This window comes from Macaca mulatta, chromosome 1, assembly GCF_049350105.2.
Source record: "Macaca mulatta isolate MMU2019108-1 chromosome 1, T2T-MMU8v2.0, whole genome shotgun sequence".
Classification (NCBI taxonomy): domain Eukaryota; kingdom Metazoa; phylum Chordata; class Mammalia; order Primates; family Cercopithecidae; genus Macaca; species Macaca mulatta.
Genome location: NC_133406.1, coordinates 52,643,497 through 52,663,521, shown reverse-complemented (window position 1 = coordinate 52,663,521; position 20,025 = coordinate 52,643,497). Strand labels below are relative to the sequence as shown.

The 20,025-nt window shown below is 34.3% G+C and overlaps 1 pseudogene; it reads left to right on the top strand.

Annotated features, from left to right (window-relative positions):
• The first annotated feature begins 7,952 nt into the window (after window positions 1-7,952).
• On the top strand, window positions 7,953-8,853 carry LOC714616 (large ribosomal subunit protein uL18 pseudogene; annotated as a pseudogene).
• The last annotated feature ends 11,172 nt before the right edge of the window (window positions 8,854-20,025 follow it).

Here is a 20,025-nt window from a genome sequence, read left to right as displayed (position 1 = left end):
GAATCATAAGTGCCCTTTTAACTGTTGAACATTTTATAATAGACTTCATTATGCAACCTCCAGATTTTTCTAAGGTCAAAAGTATTGATTGGCTATGTGTGTATATGTGCATGTTTTTTTCCCTCAGCTTTAAAAAAGCTATTTAAATTCTTTGTCCTCATCATCTCTAGAGATTATATATCCTGATGTAGGGGCTGACAAAAATCTTTCAAATAAAATTGCCTATTGTAACACTCTGTGAGCATCCATTTGTGCACACGAAATGTAGAAAGTTTCAGGTAATTCTTAAATACTTAGTGCTAATACTTGCTCATTAATTGGATATAATAGGAGTCAGGAAATGGATAATAAAAGATGGAAGGTTCATTAAAATATTATAGAGAAATTAAGAGTATTTCAAATAAAATACAAAATCCTGTATGAATGAATTTTCCTACTTGCCGTAATTCCACCACATATGTCTAACTAATTTACCAATTTTTTTCTGCAATACCCCTGTAACATTTTGCTTTTATCTCTATCATGGTGTAAATACTACCGTATAATTTCACTTTCTATTTATTCTTCTCATCAGCATATTTCAACCTAAAGAGTAGTGTAATATACAAATCACAGATGTAAATGTTATCATCTTAAGTAGTTCACAACCTGGCAAGAAGATAAATATCTTTCATCTCACCTCCCTCAAAAAATGCAAACAAAAAAGTAACTCTAACATAATAGTATAAAACTACAATAAAGGTATACTACATCTTACTAAAACTCAATAGACATATTTGTCCAGGAAAAAAATGCAATGCCTTCACAGAGGAAGTATCAATTAAGCTGATAATTGAATGGTGAGTTGTATTTGTTAACATAAATTTAATGTTTGCAAATGAAAATAAAAATATAATTACCAGTTTCGGGTATGTCTTTAATAGCAACATGAAAACAGACTAATACAACTGGTAAAACACATTTTAGTATTCTATCTAGACTGGGCAAATTTGGTTTCTTGTTTTCCCATGTCATCTAACTACTATTTCCTTGCTTATACAGCTCTAAAATAAGAGACCGATATAATAATTAATATCTAAACTTTTTTCTAGTACTAAAATTCAATAATTCATTTAAATAAAACTCTTAGATCACTTGAGCATTGTTTTGGTCTACATCCAGGTTTCATTTTACAATTTATACACTGAGAACACAGAATTTAATTACTGCCACTAACAGCATACTAGAATAGCATTGTAAAGTAATGATTTATTATCTTTTTGGAACTAGAGTAAGTGAACACAGAATAGTACATATGTTGCATTACATAATTTGAAGTTATAACAAAATGCTGAATATATATGAATAAGTAAATATTAATTTAAATACTTATTAAAATTTCAAAAATAGCAAAATAAAAAATCCTGAAAGTAGTGTAACTAACAAAAGTTGTACTATTAGTCATTTACATTTGTGCACCATTTCTTAGTGTAAAAATAAAAAAAAATTTTAGTTGACTTTTTAAATTTTATTTTTATTTATTCATTTATTTGAGACGGAGTCTCACTCTTTCACCAGGCTGGAGTGCACTGGTGTGTTCTCGACTCACTGCAATTTCTGCCTCTCAGGTTCAATCGATTCTCCTGCCTCAGCCTCCTGAGTAGCTGGGAATACAGATGCGTGCCACCACGCCCAGTTAATCTCTGTATTTTTAGTAGAGACAGGGTTTCACCATATTGGCCAGGATGATCTCAATCTCTTGACATTGTGATCCACCCGCTTCAGCCTCCCGAAGTGTTGGGATTACAGGCATAAGCCACTATACCCAGTCAATTTTAGTTGACTTCACATGTTGGTAATATATATATTAACAGACAAATGATTGTGCCTAATATGTTTACACCTTTTTTATCCAGAAAATGGAATGTATATATACTTATTTCTCTGTATTCTTTGAATATTTCACATAATATTATATATTTCTTAGTAAAGGGTTTATCATCACTCTTACTCTCACAGTTAACTAATATTTACTGAGAACTAAATATACGAGAGCAATGCAAATTGAGTAAACTTTTTAAAGTATCTTTTATGTCACAGGTACTTCTTTAGTTGCTGGTGATGGAATAGTAATAAAAATATGTTTTTTTAAACTCAAAACTGGCCCTTCCCCTTTTCAAAGGACACAAGAGAAAAGACAGATAACAAATACATATATTATGTGAGTATTATAAATTGATAAACACTATGGAAAGAAACAAAGCAGGAAGAGTGGAATAAACAATTATAAAAAATGGCAGAAGATTGCATTTTATGTAAGGGAGTCAGCCAGGAAGACCACAAAAAGAGTGACATTTGGTCCAGAATTTTAAGGAAGTGAAGCATCAACTGAAAGGATATGTGGGAAAATAACGTTTCCTCTAGAGTGAAAGGTCAGGTCACCTACAAAGGAAAGCCCATCAGACTAACAGCAGACCTCTCTGCAGAAACCCTACAAGCCATAAGAGACTTGGTGACTATATTCAACATTCTTAGAAAAGAAATTTCCACTGATAATTTCATATCTGACCAAACTAAGCTTCATGAGCAAAGGAGAAATATGATTCCTGTCAGCAAGCAAATGCTGAGGGAATTTATCAGACCTGCCTTACAAGAATCCCTGAAGGAAGCACTAAATATGGAAAGGAAGGACCACTACTAGCCACTAAAAAACAAACAAAAAAAAAACAAAAAAGAAACACTGAAGTACTCAGACCAGTAACACTATAAAGCAACCCCCCCCCCACACACACACGCACAAAACCTCTGCATAATAACCAGCTAACAACGTCATGACAGGAGAAAATCCACAAATGTCAATATAAACCTTGAATGTAAATAGGCTAACTGCCCCCAGTTAAAAGGCACAGAGTGGCAAGCTGCATAAAGAGCCAAGAACTATTGGTATTCTGTCTTTATTGGTATTCTCTTGAAGACAGAATACCAATAGTTCTTAGTTCTTTATGCAGCTTGCCACTCTGTGCCTTCACACATAATGTGACACAAAATAAAGGGATAGACACAAAATAAAGGGATAAAGAAAATCTACCAAGCAAATGAAAACAAAAAAGTCAGGGATTGCAATCCTAATTTCAGACAAAACAGACTTTAAATCAACAAAGATAAAAAAAAGACAAAGAAGGGCACTAAGTAAGGGCAAAGGATTTGATTCAACAAGAAGACCTAACTATCTTCAATATATACGCCTCCAACACAGAAGCACCCAAATTCATAAAGCAAGTTCGCAGAGACCTTCAAAGAAACTTAAACTCCCACACAATAATAGTGGGAGATTTTAACACCCCAATGATATTTTTAGATCACTGAGGGAGAAAATTAGCAAAGATATTCAGGACCTGAAATCAGCACTGAAATCAGACAGAAAACACTCCTCAACAAACGCAAAAAAAAAAAAAAAAAAAAAAAAAAAAAAAAAAAAAAAATTGAAATCATAACAACCACTCTCAGAACACAACACAACCAAATTAGAAATCAAGACTGACAAATTCACTTAAAATCATACCATAAAATAGAAATTGAATAACATGCTCCTGAATGACTTTGGATAAATAATGAGTTTAAGGCAGAAATCAAGAAGTTCTTTGAAATTAATAAGAATAAAGGTACAACATACCAGAATCTCTGGGACACAGCTAAGTCACTGTTAAAAGGGAAATTTATAGCTCTAAATGCCTACATCAACAAGGTAGAAAGTTCTCAATTTACCAACCTCATATTACAACTAAAAGAACCAGAGAACCAATAGAAAACAACCCCAAAGCTAGCAGAAGATAAGAAATTTCCAAAATCAGAGCTGAATGAAGGAGATTGAGGCACAAAATCCATTCAAAAGTTCAACAAATCCAGGAATTGACTCTTTGAAAAAATTAATAAAATAGATAGACTTCTTGATAGACAAATAAAAGAGGAGACAAATAAAAGAGAGTAGAAGAGGCAAAAGAGAAGAGAATATAAAAGCAATTAGAAATGACAAAGACCTTATTAACATTGACCCCCACAGAACATATAATATAATACATTATATTATATGTAACCATCAGAGAATAATATAAACAACTCTATACACACAAACTAGAATACCTAGAAGAAAAGGATGAATTCCTGGACACATCCACCTTCCCAAGATTGAACCAGGAAGAAACTGAATTTCAGAATGGACCAATAACAAGCTCCAAAACTGAATCAGAATTCACAGACAAATTCTACAAGATGTACAGAGAACTGGTACCATTCCTTCCTACTGAAACTATTCCAAAATATTGAGGAAGAGGGACTCCTCCTTAAATCATGGCCTCTCTGAACAGCATTATCCTGATACAAAAACCTTGCCAAGACAAAACCAAAAAAAGATCTTCAGGCCAATACCCTTGATGAACATTAATGCAAAAATCCTCAACAAAATATTGGCAAAGCGAATCCAGCAGCACATCAAAAGGCTCATCCACCACAATCAAGTAGGCTTTATCCCTGAGATGCAAGGTTGGTTCAATATACATAAGTCAATAAATGTGATTCATCACATAAACAGAAATAAAGACAAAACCACATGACCATCTAAATAGGTGCATAAAAGTCTTGTGATATGACTCAACATCATTTTCTATTAAAAATCCTCAACAAACTAGGCACTGAAGGAACGTACTTTAAAATAATAACAGCCATTTATGACAAACTCACAGCTAATATCATACTAGCTGGGCAAAGAAATATGGAAGTATTCCTCTTGGAAACTGGTACAACACCAGATGTCCTCTTTCACCACTCTTATTTAACATAATAGTCCTGGCCAGAGCAATCAGTCAAGAGACAGAAGTAAAGGACATCTAAATTTGAAGAGAGAAAGTCCAACTATCACTCTTTTAAGACAATGTAATCCTATATCTAGAAAACCACAAATTCTTGGCACAAAAGCTCCCTAAGCTGATAAACTACTTCAGCGAAGTTTCACAATATAAAATCAATGCACAAAAATCACTAGTGTCTCAGGATATTTAGGGTGTCACTTTTCCTGCTAGAAATGTCTGTGGCTGGTGACGCCTTTGCCTGAGTTGTTGCTTGGGCTTTCTGGGCTTGTTCTGCCCACTTGACCTGGTTGGCTGTGGTTTGCTTGCACTGCCAGCTTGTATTCCACACCTATCAAGGGTGAGTCAGGCATGGAGTAGCGAGGGTTGTGTGAGTGAGTGAGCATGGATTCTGGCTACTGTGCACAGCCAGGCACACTAGCTGTTGTGGCCCAGCAGGCAACTCCAGGCAACAGCACAGGCTCCTGCTCCATGCAAGGCTGTGGCTAGATCAGATATACAAGTCGCTTCTGTCCTGAGTTCTTATCTTGTGCTCAAGAAGAATAAGGTATGCAAACAATTGCAGGGTGAGCAAGGTGAAGAGGAGCTTTACTGAGACACAGAACAGCTCTCAGGAGACCCATAGAGGGCAGCTCCTTTCCACAGACAGGTCATCCCAATGAGCATCCAGGTCTCAGCAGGGAGGAGACACATAGTGGGTAGCCCCTTTCTGCAGGCTGATCGTCCTGACAAGTGGAGGAGATCCAAAGTGCATAGCTCCTTCCCACAGCTGGTAGTCCTGATGTCTGTCCAAGTCTGGCTGAATCTGGGGTTGTTATGGGCTCAGAACAGAGGAAGTGCATGCTGATTCGTCCATGAGTGACCATAAGCACCATAAGTTCTCACTCTGGGCCACGGATTTCACCTGGAACTGGCAGCCTGGTCCCAGGCTTCAGGCCATCCCTGGCTTGAAGGTGGAGTTTCACCTGGGACCTGCCCCTTTCCTCCCAGGAGCCTGTTTGCCTCCGTCACCATCAACATGCCATCCACAGCACCCAAGCTGTTGCTACTGAGGGTCACCTGCGGGCCCACATTGAGCCACCCTCAGCCCCCCTTCAGGGTCCCTCCCATGCTCATTGGAGCCCCAAATTAGGAAGGGACTAAAGTGGCAGGGGGCTGGTGTGTCAGCACTGCCCAGCATGCACACACCAGCCAAGTCGTGACAGTGCCCAGGGTCAGCCACAACTTTGCTTCACCCCACAGCCGGCACCAGGAGCAGGGAGAGGCCAGGAAGCAGGAGCAGCCACTTTCAATTCTGCGAAGGCAAGGAGCTTCCTGAACCTCCTAGAGTTCAGGGATGCCAAGGTCTGGAGCCATAGCTGAGCAGTTGCAGCTGTGCCTAGGAGCACTGGCTCCTCCTCTGCTGCAGCCAGCGTCCTCACAGGGGCCACTCCAGATGGGGCATTTCTGCCATCACTAGTATTCCTATACATCAACAACAGTGAAGCTATTGCCAAATCAAGAATGCAATACCATTCACAATTGCCACAATAAGAATAAATTATGTAGGAAGATAGCTAAACAGGGAGGTGAAAGGTCTCTACCAGAACAACTACAAAATACTGCTCAAAGAAAATCAGAGATGACACAAACAAATGGAAAAAAATATCCCATGCTCACGGATAGGAAAAATCAACATAATTAAAATGGTCGTACTGTACAAAGCGTTTATACATCCAATGCTATTCCTATCAAACTAGCAATTTTTCATAAAACTAGAAAAAACCTTTTTTAAAATTCATATGAACCAAAAGAGAACCTGAAGAGCCAAGGGAGTCCTAAATAAATAGAACAAAGTTGAAGATACTGTGCTACCCTATTTCAAACTGTCCTACATGGCTACAGTAACCAAAACAGCATAGTACTGGTACAAAAATAGACACATAGTCCAATGGAACATAATAGAAAACCCCAAAATGGGACCACACACCTGCAACTTTGACAGAGCTGATAAAAATCAAGCAATGAGGAATGGGCTCCCTATTCTATAAGTGGTGCTGGGATAACTGACTAGCCATAGGCAGAAGATTGAAACTGGACCCCTTCCTTACACCATATAAAACATCAACTCAATTAAATCCTTAAATGTAAAACCCCAAACTATAAAAATCCTAGAAGACAACCTAAGTAATATTATGGACACAGGAATGAGCAAATATTTCATGAACAAGATGCCAAGAGCAATTTTGGCAAAAGCAAAAAATTGACAAATGGGATCTAATTAAAGTAAAGAGCTTCTACACAGCTAAAGAAACTATTAACAGATTAAACACACAACCACAGAATGGGAGCAAACTTTTGCAAACTATGCATCTGACAAAGGTCTAATATCCATCATTCATGAGGAACTTAAATTTACAAGATGGAAACAACCTCATTAACAAGTGGGGAAAGGACGTGAACAGACACTTCTTAGAAGATGCGTCCAACAATCATATGAAAAAATGTTCAACATGGCTGATCATTAGAGAAATGCAAATCAAAACCAAAATAAGATACCATTTCACACTAGTCAGAATAACTACTATTCAGAAGTCAAAAATAATAGATTCTGGCAAGGTTGTGGAGAAAAAGAAACACCTTACATACTATTGGCGGGTATGTAAATTATTTAAAACATTGTGGAAAACAGTGTGGCAATTCCTGTAAAACCTAATAACAGAATTATCATGCAACCTAGCAATCTCATTTCTGGGTATATACACAAAGGAATGTAAAAGTTTCTATCATAAAGACATATGCATGTAGATGTTCCTTGTGGCATGAATCGCAATAGCAAAAATATGAGATCAACTTATATGCCCATCAATAGTAGACTGGATAAAGAAAATGTGCTATGTATACACCATGGAATACTAACTAATGAGTGCTAGGTTTAATACCTTGCTGAAATAATCTGTACAGAAGCTTTCTCTGGTTTGCAGATTTAATTAAACATTTTACACATTTAAAATGTAAAGCTATTCTAAATTTTAAAAGCTTGTTGAAAACATGTGGTCTTTTTCCCCCCACCTAGCGCCACTGGGCCTGCAGGTCTCTGTCAGCCGCAGATGCAGGCCTCTGTTCCGAAGGATGGGGTTTGTTAAAGTTGTTAAGAGTAAGGCCTCCTTTAAGAGATACCAAGTGAAATTTAGAAGACGACGAGAGGGTAAAACTGATTACTATGCTCAGAAACGCTTGGTGATACAGGATAAAAATAAACACAACACACCCAAATACAGGATGATAGTTCATGTAACAAGCAGAGATATCATTTGTCAGATTGCTTATGCCTGTATAGAGGGGGATATGATAGTCTGCACAGTAGATGCACACGAACTGCCAAAATATGGTGTGAAGGTTGGCCTGACAAATTATGCTGTAGCATATTGTGCTGGCCTGCTGCTGGCCCACAGGCTTCTCAATAGCTTTGGCATGGACAAGATCTATGAAGGCCAAGTGGAGGAGACTGGTGATGAATACAATGTGGAAAGCATTGATGGTCAGCCAGGTGTCTTCACCTGCTATTTGGATGCAGGTCTTGCCAGAACTACCACTGGCAATAAAGTTTTTGGTGCTCTGAAGGGAGCTGTGGATGGAGGCTTGTCTATCCCTCACAGTATCAAACGATTCCCTGGTTATGATTCTGAAAGTAAGGAATTTAATGCAGAAGTACACTGGAAGCATATCATTGGCCAGAATGTTGCAGATTACAAGCATTACTTAATGGAAGAAGAGGAAGATGCTTACAAGAAACAGTTCTCTCAATACATAAAGAACAGCGTAACTCCAGACATGATGGAGATGTATAAGAAAGCTCATGCTGCTATAAGAGAGAATCCAGTCTATGAAAAGAAGCCAAGAAAGAAGTTAAAAAGAAGAGGTGGAACCGTCCCAAAATGTCCCTTCCTCAGAAGAAGGATCGGGTAGCTCAAAAGAAGGTAAGCTTCCTCAGAGCTCAGGAGCGGGCTGCTGAGAGCTAAACCAAACAATTTTCTATGATGATTTTTCAGATCAGGCAATAAACTTATGGACGGAAAAAAAAAAAAAGAAAAGAAAACATTTGGCATTATTTAGTCTATTCAACCTACCACTAAAAAGAATAAAAATAACAATATTTTTAATATCAAACTGCTTATATTCTTTTTTTTTTTTTTTTTCCCAGAGATGGAGTCTAGCTGTTGCCCAGGCTGGAGTGCAGTGGCGCAATCTCGGCTCACTGAAAGCTCCACCTCCCGGGTACACGTCGTTCTCCTGCCTCAGCCTCCCAAGTAGCTGGGACTATAGGTGCCTACCACCATGCCTGGCTAATTTTTGTATTTTTAGTAAAGACGGGGTTTCACGGTGTTAGCCAGGATGGTCTCAATCTCCTGACCTTGTGATCCACCCACCTCGGCCTCCCAAAGTGCTGGGATTACAGGCGTGAGCCACAACACCCAGTCCAAACTGCTTATATTCTTAAAGTACCCATATGAGGTCTGCAGTCATGGTATATTATTACTGAACATAGTGCTGTTTATTATTTGCTAATATTTTGTGTTATTGAATCAATATTAAATATAAGCTTAATCTATAACTGTCTTTTGACTGTATTGGAATTTTTTCTTATAAAAATTGAGATATTATATCCTTTCATCAAGCTCTAATAATTTAAATGTGACAATCATATGTCCACCAACGGCTTACAAGTATTCACCTACAAAATAATCTAGTATAATTATTTTTATAATAACCTGCATAATATTTAATGGTCTTGTTATTTTGGGAAGTACAGTAGTAATCAGGCTGCAATACATTAATATTTTTTGAAACTCCTTTTAGGATTTTGGTTTCCTTTTATTATATATTTTATAAATCATTTCAATGAGTTTTTTAAATGATTGTGTGTTTCTAAATATATTAACATATTAATGTATAAATATATTCCTATATTAATTTTCTATTATGGCTGTTGCTATTTTCTATTTTTTTGTATCTCATAATACAAATTTTATCTTTATTTCCTCAACCTTTGTTTCTCTGTGTCTAATTCTTCATTAGTTGAGATTAACTGATGATTTTCTCTTTTGTGTTTTTTTCCTAAATTTGTAAATACTATGTTAATAAAATTTGCCTTTATTTTCTTTATTATTCATATATTCACTTTAAAATATGAGTTTTGTTCTATATTTTTCCAGGCTATGCTACATCCTGGGAAGAAATGATCAACAAAATAAGTGGTCTCTACTTTTATGGAGCCAATAGTCATTTGCAAAAGATGGACCTCAATTAATTAGTTAAATGAAAGAGAATTATAATCTGTCATAAATCTTTTGAAAAAAATTATGGAATATATAACAAGATCATCTAATATAGTTAGATTAGACAGATGAATGAAAATAAAATTATATTTTATTTATACATAATTTTTAAATACTATTATGGAAATTTTCTTTCTGGTCTAACACAGAATAAATTTTTGGAAAGAGGCCATGTGTACCTATAAAATAAAAGTGGTCTCTTTTTTTCAGTTTGAAAATTTATAATTGTTCATTTTAGAGCATCTCTTTCTATCTTTTCTCTCTCTTTATAAATACACACACACATACACTTTTTAACTTCTTTACTAAAGTGTAATTTATAAACAAAAATTGTATATTTTTAATGTATATGATTTCTTGGGTTAGAATATATGAATATACCAGTGGAACCATTAACACAATAAAGAAGATAAACATATTCATTACCTTCAAAATTTTCTTTCTCCACTCAACCTTTTTTTGTGTGTGTGTGGTAGGAACAATGAACACAAAGTGTAATGGTGATTACCAGGAGTGGAGTGGAGGGGGCCAAATGGAAATGAAAAGTCGTTGTTCAACGGGTATAAAATTTCACCTACACAATATGAGTAAGTTTTAGATATGTACTTAGAATACAGTGCTTAAAATGAACAATATTGTATTTTATACTGAGCTCTTGTTGAATAGTTCACACAATTATTTTAACACCAGAATTTTATGTCTGTTGGGGTATATTTTGTTGTTTAAAATATCCCACTAGTATTGTTTTACCTGTTAGCATCTGTGCTGTATGTCATTTGATTCTGCTTCAGTTGCACACAGAACTGTATAATAGTTATGTTTGCTTTCAGAACGATACACTTTGTATTCCTATAGGGGGCCAGCTTGTAGACCGATGGAACCGAATAGTAACTCAGAAATAAACTAATGTATTTACAGTCAACTTATTTTTGGAAAGAAGCCAATAATATCAAATTTGGAAAGGACAGTCTCTTCGATAAATGAAGCTAGGAAACCTAAATATTCATATGCAAAATAATACAGCTTGACTTCTCTCTCTCATTATACACAAAAATAAAATCAAACTGCGTTAAAGACTTAAATGTAAGACAGGAAACTATGAAACTACTAAAAATTAAACAGGAGAAGCACTTTAGGACATTGATCTAGATAAAGCTTGTATGGATAAAACCTCAAAAGCACAGGCAACAAAAACAAAAAGAGGCAAATGAGACTATGTTGAACTAGAAAGCTTCTGCCAGGAAAAAAAAAAGTAATCAACAGAGTGAATACACAATTGCAGAATGGAAGAAAATATTTGTAAACTAGTCATCTGACAAAGGACTAATTTTCAGATGACACAAGGAACTCAAAAGCAAAACACACGCACACACACAAAAAATTTGATTTTGAAATGGGCGAAAGATCAGAATAGACATTCCTCAAGAGAACACATACAAATGGCCAAGTGTATATAAAAAAAGTTCAGCATCACTAATTATTGGGGAACCACAATCAGATATTATCTCACCCCTGTTAGAATGTGTGTTAGCAAAAATAAAACAAAATAACAAATGCTTATGAGGATGTGGATAAAGGGGAGCTCCTATACACTTTTAGAAAGAAAGTAAATTACTACAACCATTATGGAAAACAGTATGGAGTTTCCTCAAAAAACGAAAAACAGAACTACCATATTATTCAGCAATCTCACTAGTTGTTGTATACTCAAAGGAAAGAAAATCAGTGTGTTGCTGCAAAATATCAGCACTCCCATGTTGATTGCAGCACTGTTAACAATAGCCAAGATATGGAATCAACTTGTGTCCATAAATAGATGTATAAATTAAAAATGTGATATATATTTTACACACACACACACAAAATGGACTACTATCCAGCCCAAAAATGGAATTAAATCTTGTCGCTTGTGACAACTTCATGAGCCTGGAGGACATTATGTTAAGTGAAATAAGTCAATTACAAAAAGGTAAATATCGTATTAGTAGAAGCTAAATATGTTGATCCCATAGAAGTAGAGTCCAGAAGAGTGTTTACTTGAGGCTGGCAAATGTGGGAGCATGGGGGTTGGAGAATTTTGTTAACAAACAGAAAATTATATAAATATAATATATATATAAAAATATATAACAGACAGAAAATTATAAATAGGAGGAATAAGTTCTAGTGTTCTACAGCACTGTTGGGTGACTATAGTTAGTAACACTGTATTATAATTTTTAAATAGCTAGAACAGAGAATTTGGAATGTTTCTAACACAAAGAAATAATAAGCCTCTGAGGTAATGGATATGCTAATTACCCTGATTTGATTGTTACACATTGTATACCTGTATTAGAATATCACACTGTACTCCATAAACTCGTGTAATTATCATGTGTCAATTAAAAAGTATACTACTAAAATAGAAAATGTCTTGTCTGTTTCTGAAAAATATCAAAATTCAATAAATTAAATGTTAAAATATAAGCTGAAGAAATCATCTAGAAAGTGTTTTGAAAGTACAGAGAGAAATCATAAACAGAAATTTAGCTGATACATGTATAATCTAATAACCATCTTTGAAGAAGTGTGGAAAAAAAACTGGAAATGAATGAAATTGTGAGAAACAGAAGAAAATTCCAAAACCTGTCCTTAGTTTAAAAAGTTATGCTGAGAGCCTAATGTAACTAATTAAAGACAATAGTATACCTGAATGTATCATTGTGAAAATTCACTGGACTGAAGATAGATGATAGCCACATGCAAGTGCATAGGCATGCATACACATATTTCCAAATGTTTATTACAAAAGAACAATAATCAAATTGCAATCTGACCTTTAATCAGAACAGGATGCTAGAAAACAATATTACCTCCAGTGTGTCAAGAGAAAATTATTTTTAAACTTAGAATTACATTCCATGCCAAAATATCAAAGAGCATATAAAAATACGACAGACATTTTCAGACAATGAAGGACTTACAAAGTTATGTTCGAAGTACAATTTCTTAAAACTTACTTGAAAGTAAACTCCAGGAAAAGTTGACGATATGACAAGAAAGATAATTGTTATATTCTACTTTCTTATTATAGAAACACAATTTTATTCAAATTGTTTTCAATATAGTAGATCAAGCACAGAAGAAAGACAAAGGGAGGGAACTGAAAAACATCTGCATAGGTAGTCTGGAGATAGGTGAATCTGAATTTGATTAGATGAGTGGAATATTATGAAAGCGAATTGTGTGGGGTAAAATTGTGACCAGCTGTAATGATAAAAATATTAGAAAATATCTGGTGTAGAATAAACCTAGAAAATAGGCTTGAATTCAATATTTGAAGCATTCTTCTTTGTATGACATAAAGATTTTTAAATGTGGACAATTATAGGAAAACATTTCACAATGAGTCATGTTCTGAAGTGAACAAAATTTACATGATAATTATAAAGTAAGGGCAAAAAAAGCAGATATAGAGGAGACAAAGGAAGAGAAATAATTGGAGTGGTAAAGCAAAGGGTGAGTATTCTAAAATATTTTCTAGTAGTAACATTCTATGCATGATATAAAAGAAATCAAGGATTATGAACATTGTTGTCATGTGCAGGATGATTATGGATGATTTTTAATATTTCTGTAATATTGAGGAAGAGGGAACCTGGAAGACCTCTGTCATATCAAGACAACAAAAAGCATTTTTAAAAACATTTAAATGAGTATATAACAACAAGCATATTCTTTAGAAATATTGAATAGTCAGAAACAGATCCATCTGGTGTATATGAGTTGAGGATAAAGATATGCAAAGTATGGGTTTATTACTTCTTGTTATAAGTTTGTCTGTATCATTTGACTTTGAATCATGCACATTTATTACTTTGATATGAATTAAATAATTATAAAAGAAAGTAAAGTATATCTATCTTTAGTCAAGCTGTTGTAAAGTTTTAAGCTTCTAGTGGTTCTGGCAATATGTTCTGGCTGACTTTCATCCACTGAACCCGAGTACCTTTATTACTTGATTAACATATGGTAAAGATGAATTAACTCCACACAAACTTAAATGGATATATCAGATGCATTCATCTTCAACAACATACCACTTAATTAAAATAAAAAAGAGATCAAATATATGTGTATATATACATTCATAATCTAAATACTTACACATGCCATAACAGAACACAGATAGTCCTTTTTCAAGTCTGACACTCAAATCCATTGTCAAAACAAACAACATTTACAAAATTTTCATATCCTTTGCTTTTTCTTTCAGAGAGCTCAAAGGGTCAAATGTGCATTTCAGTGTCAGTCATTCCTAATATTGATAATAAAAACAACCTAGCCTTGTGGCTTATGCCTGCAATCTCAACACATTTGGAGGCTAAGGTGGGAGGATTGCTTGAGCCCAGGAGTTTGAGGCTGCAGTGAGCTATGATCACACCATTGCACTCCAACCTGCGTGACATAATGATACCCTGTCTCCAAAAACAAAATGAAAAAAAAAAAAAAGAAAAGAAAAAGACGAAACTTTATTGTCCTATTAAGGAAATTAAGCTGGTGATTTAGAATTGAGAATACAAGTCATTGTACAATATACATTAATTACATGCATTTTTTTAATTGATAGAGTCCATATCAAGCACTAAGAAGCATTTATTTTTCTTCATTATTATTAACAATAAGATGCCATTAAAATGTCATATTTAATTATTTGAATTCTGTTATTTAAATTTTATATATTTAGCATCAATAATCTAATGAGAAACTAACTCTATTATCTCAATGATGTATTATTAATAGTTATTATTAAATTCTGTATTATAAGAAAATCAGGCTACATGACAATAATTCATTACACACTAAAATATTTAATAAAGTAAAATAGCTTTATAAGCATTTTCCCGGACACAATATGTACAAAGAAATGTGCAGATTATATGTCGCTAATTCTTTTCAGTAGAGTCAGCTGCTTATTTTCCTCTTCTGCAATTAGCATTTGTAAGTATATGCTGTTTATTTGAGATATTTTAAATAACTATTAAAACTTCAGAATTTCTATGTTTCCTTATAGCCGTAAAATTTAAAGTGTATTATTTAGAATGATTACCACATTTAACCCAAATTTAAAAAATTTAACATGTCACTGGATGAAATATAAAATTAGTGATGTATACAAATAAAATCTAAAAATTCCATGTATTTAAAGGTATTGTATCTTTAATTGTATCTTAAATCACTTTCTAATATATTTGTGTTTTACTATTCTTTAAGGGGTAGCTTTTTTGCTACAATGATGTAAGACAATAAGATGATGACAAAAGCAAAACAGTGAGAACATCAACAAAAACCAACCTTATAAAGTAATATACCTGACTTTAGCAGAAATATAATATCTTCTTTCATTTTTAGATACATTATACTTCAATCACTATTATATTTTATGCCATATACTCCCAGTAAGAATACTTACATGAAATTTCAAAGTTCTTGTCTTCCAAAAACTAAGGAGGATATAGACATTTATAATGTAGAATGACCAGGAAACTACTAGAAACACAAAGAAGAAGGTTTATGTAGATATCAAAGACTTTATTTCCACAAATCACAAGAGATGACTTTGAACCATTTTACAGCACAGGAGATAATGATATAAACCTGAGAGTGAGGATTAATCACTAAGGTCATTCCAGGCTGAGTGAGAACTCAGAGACTTCAGAGACTATTACGAACTTGTTTATCTTCAATAAGTTTCATATAACTAAGACAAAAGCTTTGAGGACAAATCATCTGTATAAGAGATTAATGAGTTTGAAAATCATTAGTCTATAAACGGCTTCACATATTATATTTCAGAGGTTGGATATGAGGAATAAGGATTTCATGAAAAATCACTACAACCGTTACAAGAAGAATTTTGAGTTTTATAAAGAACATTTTAGCATCAGTAAGACAAACAGACCCTGAGGCTCTGAGATTAATAGTAAGAAATAATTGCTTGCAAAAAAAATAAAGGGATTATTTTGTAGGATACTGAAAGGATTTATTAATAGTAAAGCAGCAGAATTTACAAACAGATTACTTTGAATATCAAGTGTAAAGGAGATTAAAAAGTCAAAGAGAAACCCATGGTTTTGGTTTGACTGACAGAGGAAATAAATAGAACATTTAGTTAGAAAAATATGGCAAATTTACTTTTGGCATTTTGAGCTGGTGGTACCCCACAGAAACACAGGTAAATATGTGTGTTTAAAATTCACCTTTCACATATTTGGAACTCGAGAAAATTTTGAATTGGAGAGAAAGAATGTCATATCATCAATACGTAGGTGATTTTTAAAGATAAGTATTTAGCAGCAAAGATAACAGAAAGGAAACTGTGGAGAATACAGCATCCATCGAGCAAATTAAGGAAAATAAATCTACAGTGGAGCTGGACAAAAATGACAAGAAAATTAGGAGTTAAAATGGTGCCACAAAAGTAAAAGCTGTTTTTTTTTTTTTTTCTTCAAGGCTACAGTGGTAGATAGTGCTAAAAGTTTAAGAGACATTATATTATATAGTATATCTAGCACCATTCATTAGCGTTGACAACCAGAAAATTACTGACGATCTCAAATTATTTTGTAACCGAGTAATGATTATGAATGACTAGTTATGGAAGATTGAACATTAAACAGGAAGTTCAGAAGCATTAGGAGAAATACCTAATATAGATGACGGGTTGATGGGTGCAGCAAACCACCATGGCACATGTATACCTATGTAACAAAACTGCACATTCTGTATATGTACCCCAGAACTTAAATTATAATAAAAAAATTTAAAAAGAAGTTGAAAAGTGAAGTTAAAAGATAGTGTTGTGCAACTTTTCTGCAATGTAACACACCACAAAATGATAGTATTTGTAAAGCACACTGGAGAAAACGTTAGGGGACTTAGGGACACATTTTAGAGATTGTTGAAAAAATGTAAATCTCACTTTATTTGTGTTATAGAATTATATTTAAAAATAAAATACAGAAAACTATTGAAATTGTATTTGAGTCAAACATAGCAATGAAATCCTTTCAGTAGTTAATTTTACAAAATGACAAACATGAGATTATTCTCAAAAACATATTAGATTTTGTTTTTAAATGGGTATATTCTATTCTGGATAAAGAAACTTTAGTCATGAAATTACCCTGCCCTCCCAGCTAGATTTACTGCCTCCAAGGACCAAAGCACATTCTTCCTGGCATCTAGAATACACATTTCTTGAGCAGTTCCATGGATGGACCTCCTGTCTATTATCAATAGTAGTGCTCTGTGCAGCTGGCTGCTAAAGTAAGTTTCTGATTATTATAGCCTTTTTAAAAATCACATTGAGCACGATTTCCTGATGCCATTATGCTCACCATGGAGCATGTTTACAGAAATGGATGCATTTTGTGAAACTCCCATAAAACCATAAATTGATGCAGGCATCTAGCCCAGGAAATCCAAACTATTCTAAATTCCATCAGGATACTCCTTAGACTGAGGGCCAATATTTCCAGTTCTGCCTGTAACTTATTTGCAACAAACCAACTGGGGTGTCCTTACTAAAGAGAAACATTGTGTTGGATGTATTTTTGCTTGTTTGTTTAAGTTAGAAACATTTAAGAATCCATGCAGGAAGTTGTGTAACAACTTGAGGACAGATGAAGATATTAACCAATTGTGTAACAACTTGAGGACAGATGAAGATATTAACCAATAATGAAAGAAGAGAAGATGAAAAGGATAATAGGTGATAGAAATTTGTTTTGTAAGTGGGAGAAAATAACAAGTGAAGTTTCAACTGAATGACTTGGAGTTTTTCTGTTTTCTTTGATTTCTGATGAAGTGTTGAAGTGTTTGCAAATGATGTGGTTGATGGTAGAACAGAGAGACAAGAGATTGATAAAGAGAGACAAGAGAATGGAATGGCTCTTTTAGAACGCAGAATAAATAACCGCCTAGTGCCATATCAAAGGCTAAGTGATGTAGCAGTTTTTCTAAGATTAGAGAAAATGAATTAAATTTATTACTTTATTTGAGTGTGTGATTTGGTAGAGGGTGGATGGAAGTGGGTGTGAGTAGGTGTGGATGTGGGTGTATGACTCCGTTTATGTTTTTCTTCAGTAGAATTTTCCACAGAAGTGGAATTATAGAGTGCCTTGTGGAAGATTGTTCCTAGGCTTGAGCTTACTTTGGAAAAATATGTGTCCTATAGGCAACAAGACAACTAAGTATGATAGAAAGAGAAAATAGAAAAGTGCAATCTAGGCTACTTTCAGAATGAAAAAATATTAAGAAAAGATTGATTAGGAGAAAAAGCAAGCGACAAAATTAGAAGATAATGATGATGATGTAAACATATGGAAAATAAGAAAGTTAGGAAATCTAAAGAATAGGTCATTGTATTCAGACATCAGAATAGTTTAAACTCTCAGAAGAAATCTGACAAAAATTAGATTATCTAAAGGAGTAGAAGAAAACATAATTGATGTTTAAAAATACAAGAATACTCAGGCAGGGGTTTTTGATATAGCATCTATATGCTATATCCTCAGGATGACTTGAGCTTTGGAGAGGATAATTATTTTTTAATTTCAGAATCTCATTTATATTAACATTCTCTCTTAACCCTGATGAATATTTCAACAATGGTGTTTTTAAAAAGCTAGTTCAGACCAAGCTGGAAGATGCTCTCCCTGAGGTTCATTATATTTTACCTCCAAAATAGCTAGGGTCCCACACTACATGTATGCATAAAAGAGAGGTATATTTTTCACTCTCCATGTTTGATGGGAGATAGTAAAATGTTATCTTTATATAACTCTGTTATATGGAGATTTTTTCTTCCCTCTCTTCGTGCTTCCACTACAACTGCATTCCTAGGGATCCACAGTTTTGCCTCTGTTATGAGTGTCTTAAAAAGGTTTTCCTAGATCATTGGAAAATATGCAGTCTACTCAGCATAAATGAAACAATAAATGAGCCATATTTCAGGACAAGTGCAGGCTTCATTGTTGAATGAAATGTAAATTTCCACAGAGGGAAGTCAGACACCAGGTAAGGACATCTAAACTAAAGATAGCCTTGGCAAAGTTAAGGTACTTAGCCCTTGGATGGAGACTTCTGGTTTATACACAATGACTCCCACGACATTCCTGATGAAAACTGGTGCTTGTGAAAGTGGAGCTGTGAGTTTCTTCATGATTACTATACACATAGTCCAGTCTTCCCTTCAAACCCATTCTGAAGTCCATGGAATTTTTGATCTCGGAGCGGAAATAAATGATCTGGATCAGTTCTAAAATATTTTTTTGTTTTACACTTGGACAACAGCTTTAAAACTTGAAAATTAAAAAAGTATACAGTGTTTTTTCTCTAGTTCCCCTCTGATAATCTTTGCCTAAGTTAGTTTATGGTTTAAGTTTATATGACTTCCTAAGGGAAGGAGCCATCAAAGAAAAAGCAACATCAACAGCAAAAGATCATTGAGGTACCTAGAAGAACATATGAGTTTGCAGGCAAAATATAACCTTATCACACATACAGTACAACAGGGAGGGAAAAAAGACAGCTACTTAGAATTGCTGTGAGTTCATATAATAAAGAACATAATTCTTCTAAGATATTTTACCTTGAACAATCAGGCCAAGTAAATAATGTAGAAGCTTATGTACTGAGGTGAAAGCTTCTTTTAGCAGATTATATATTGTTTTCTGTCTATACCTATAGAACCATTATGGATTTGGCACATTCGATGAGTACCTGTCTTTATACCATACCTGTTTGATGCTTGAATGAACAAGCAACTAAATAGAACTGATCTAGATTGATAGTTGGATGCCTGGAAGACAAGATTCCTT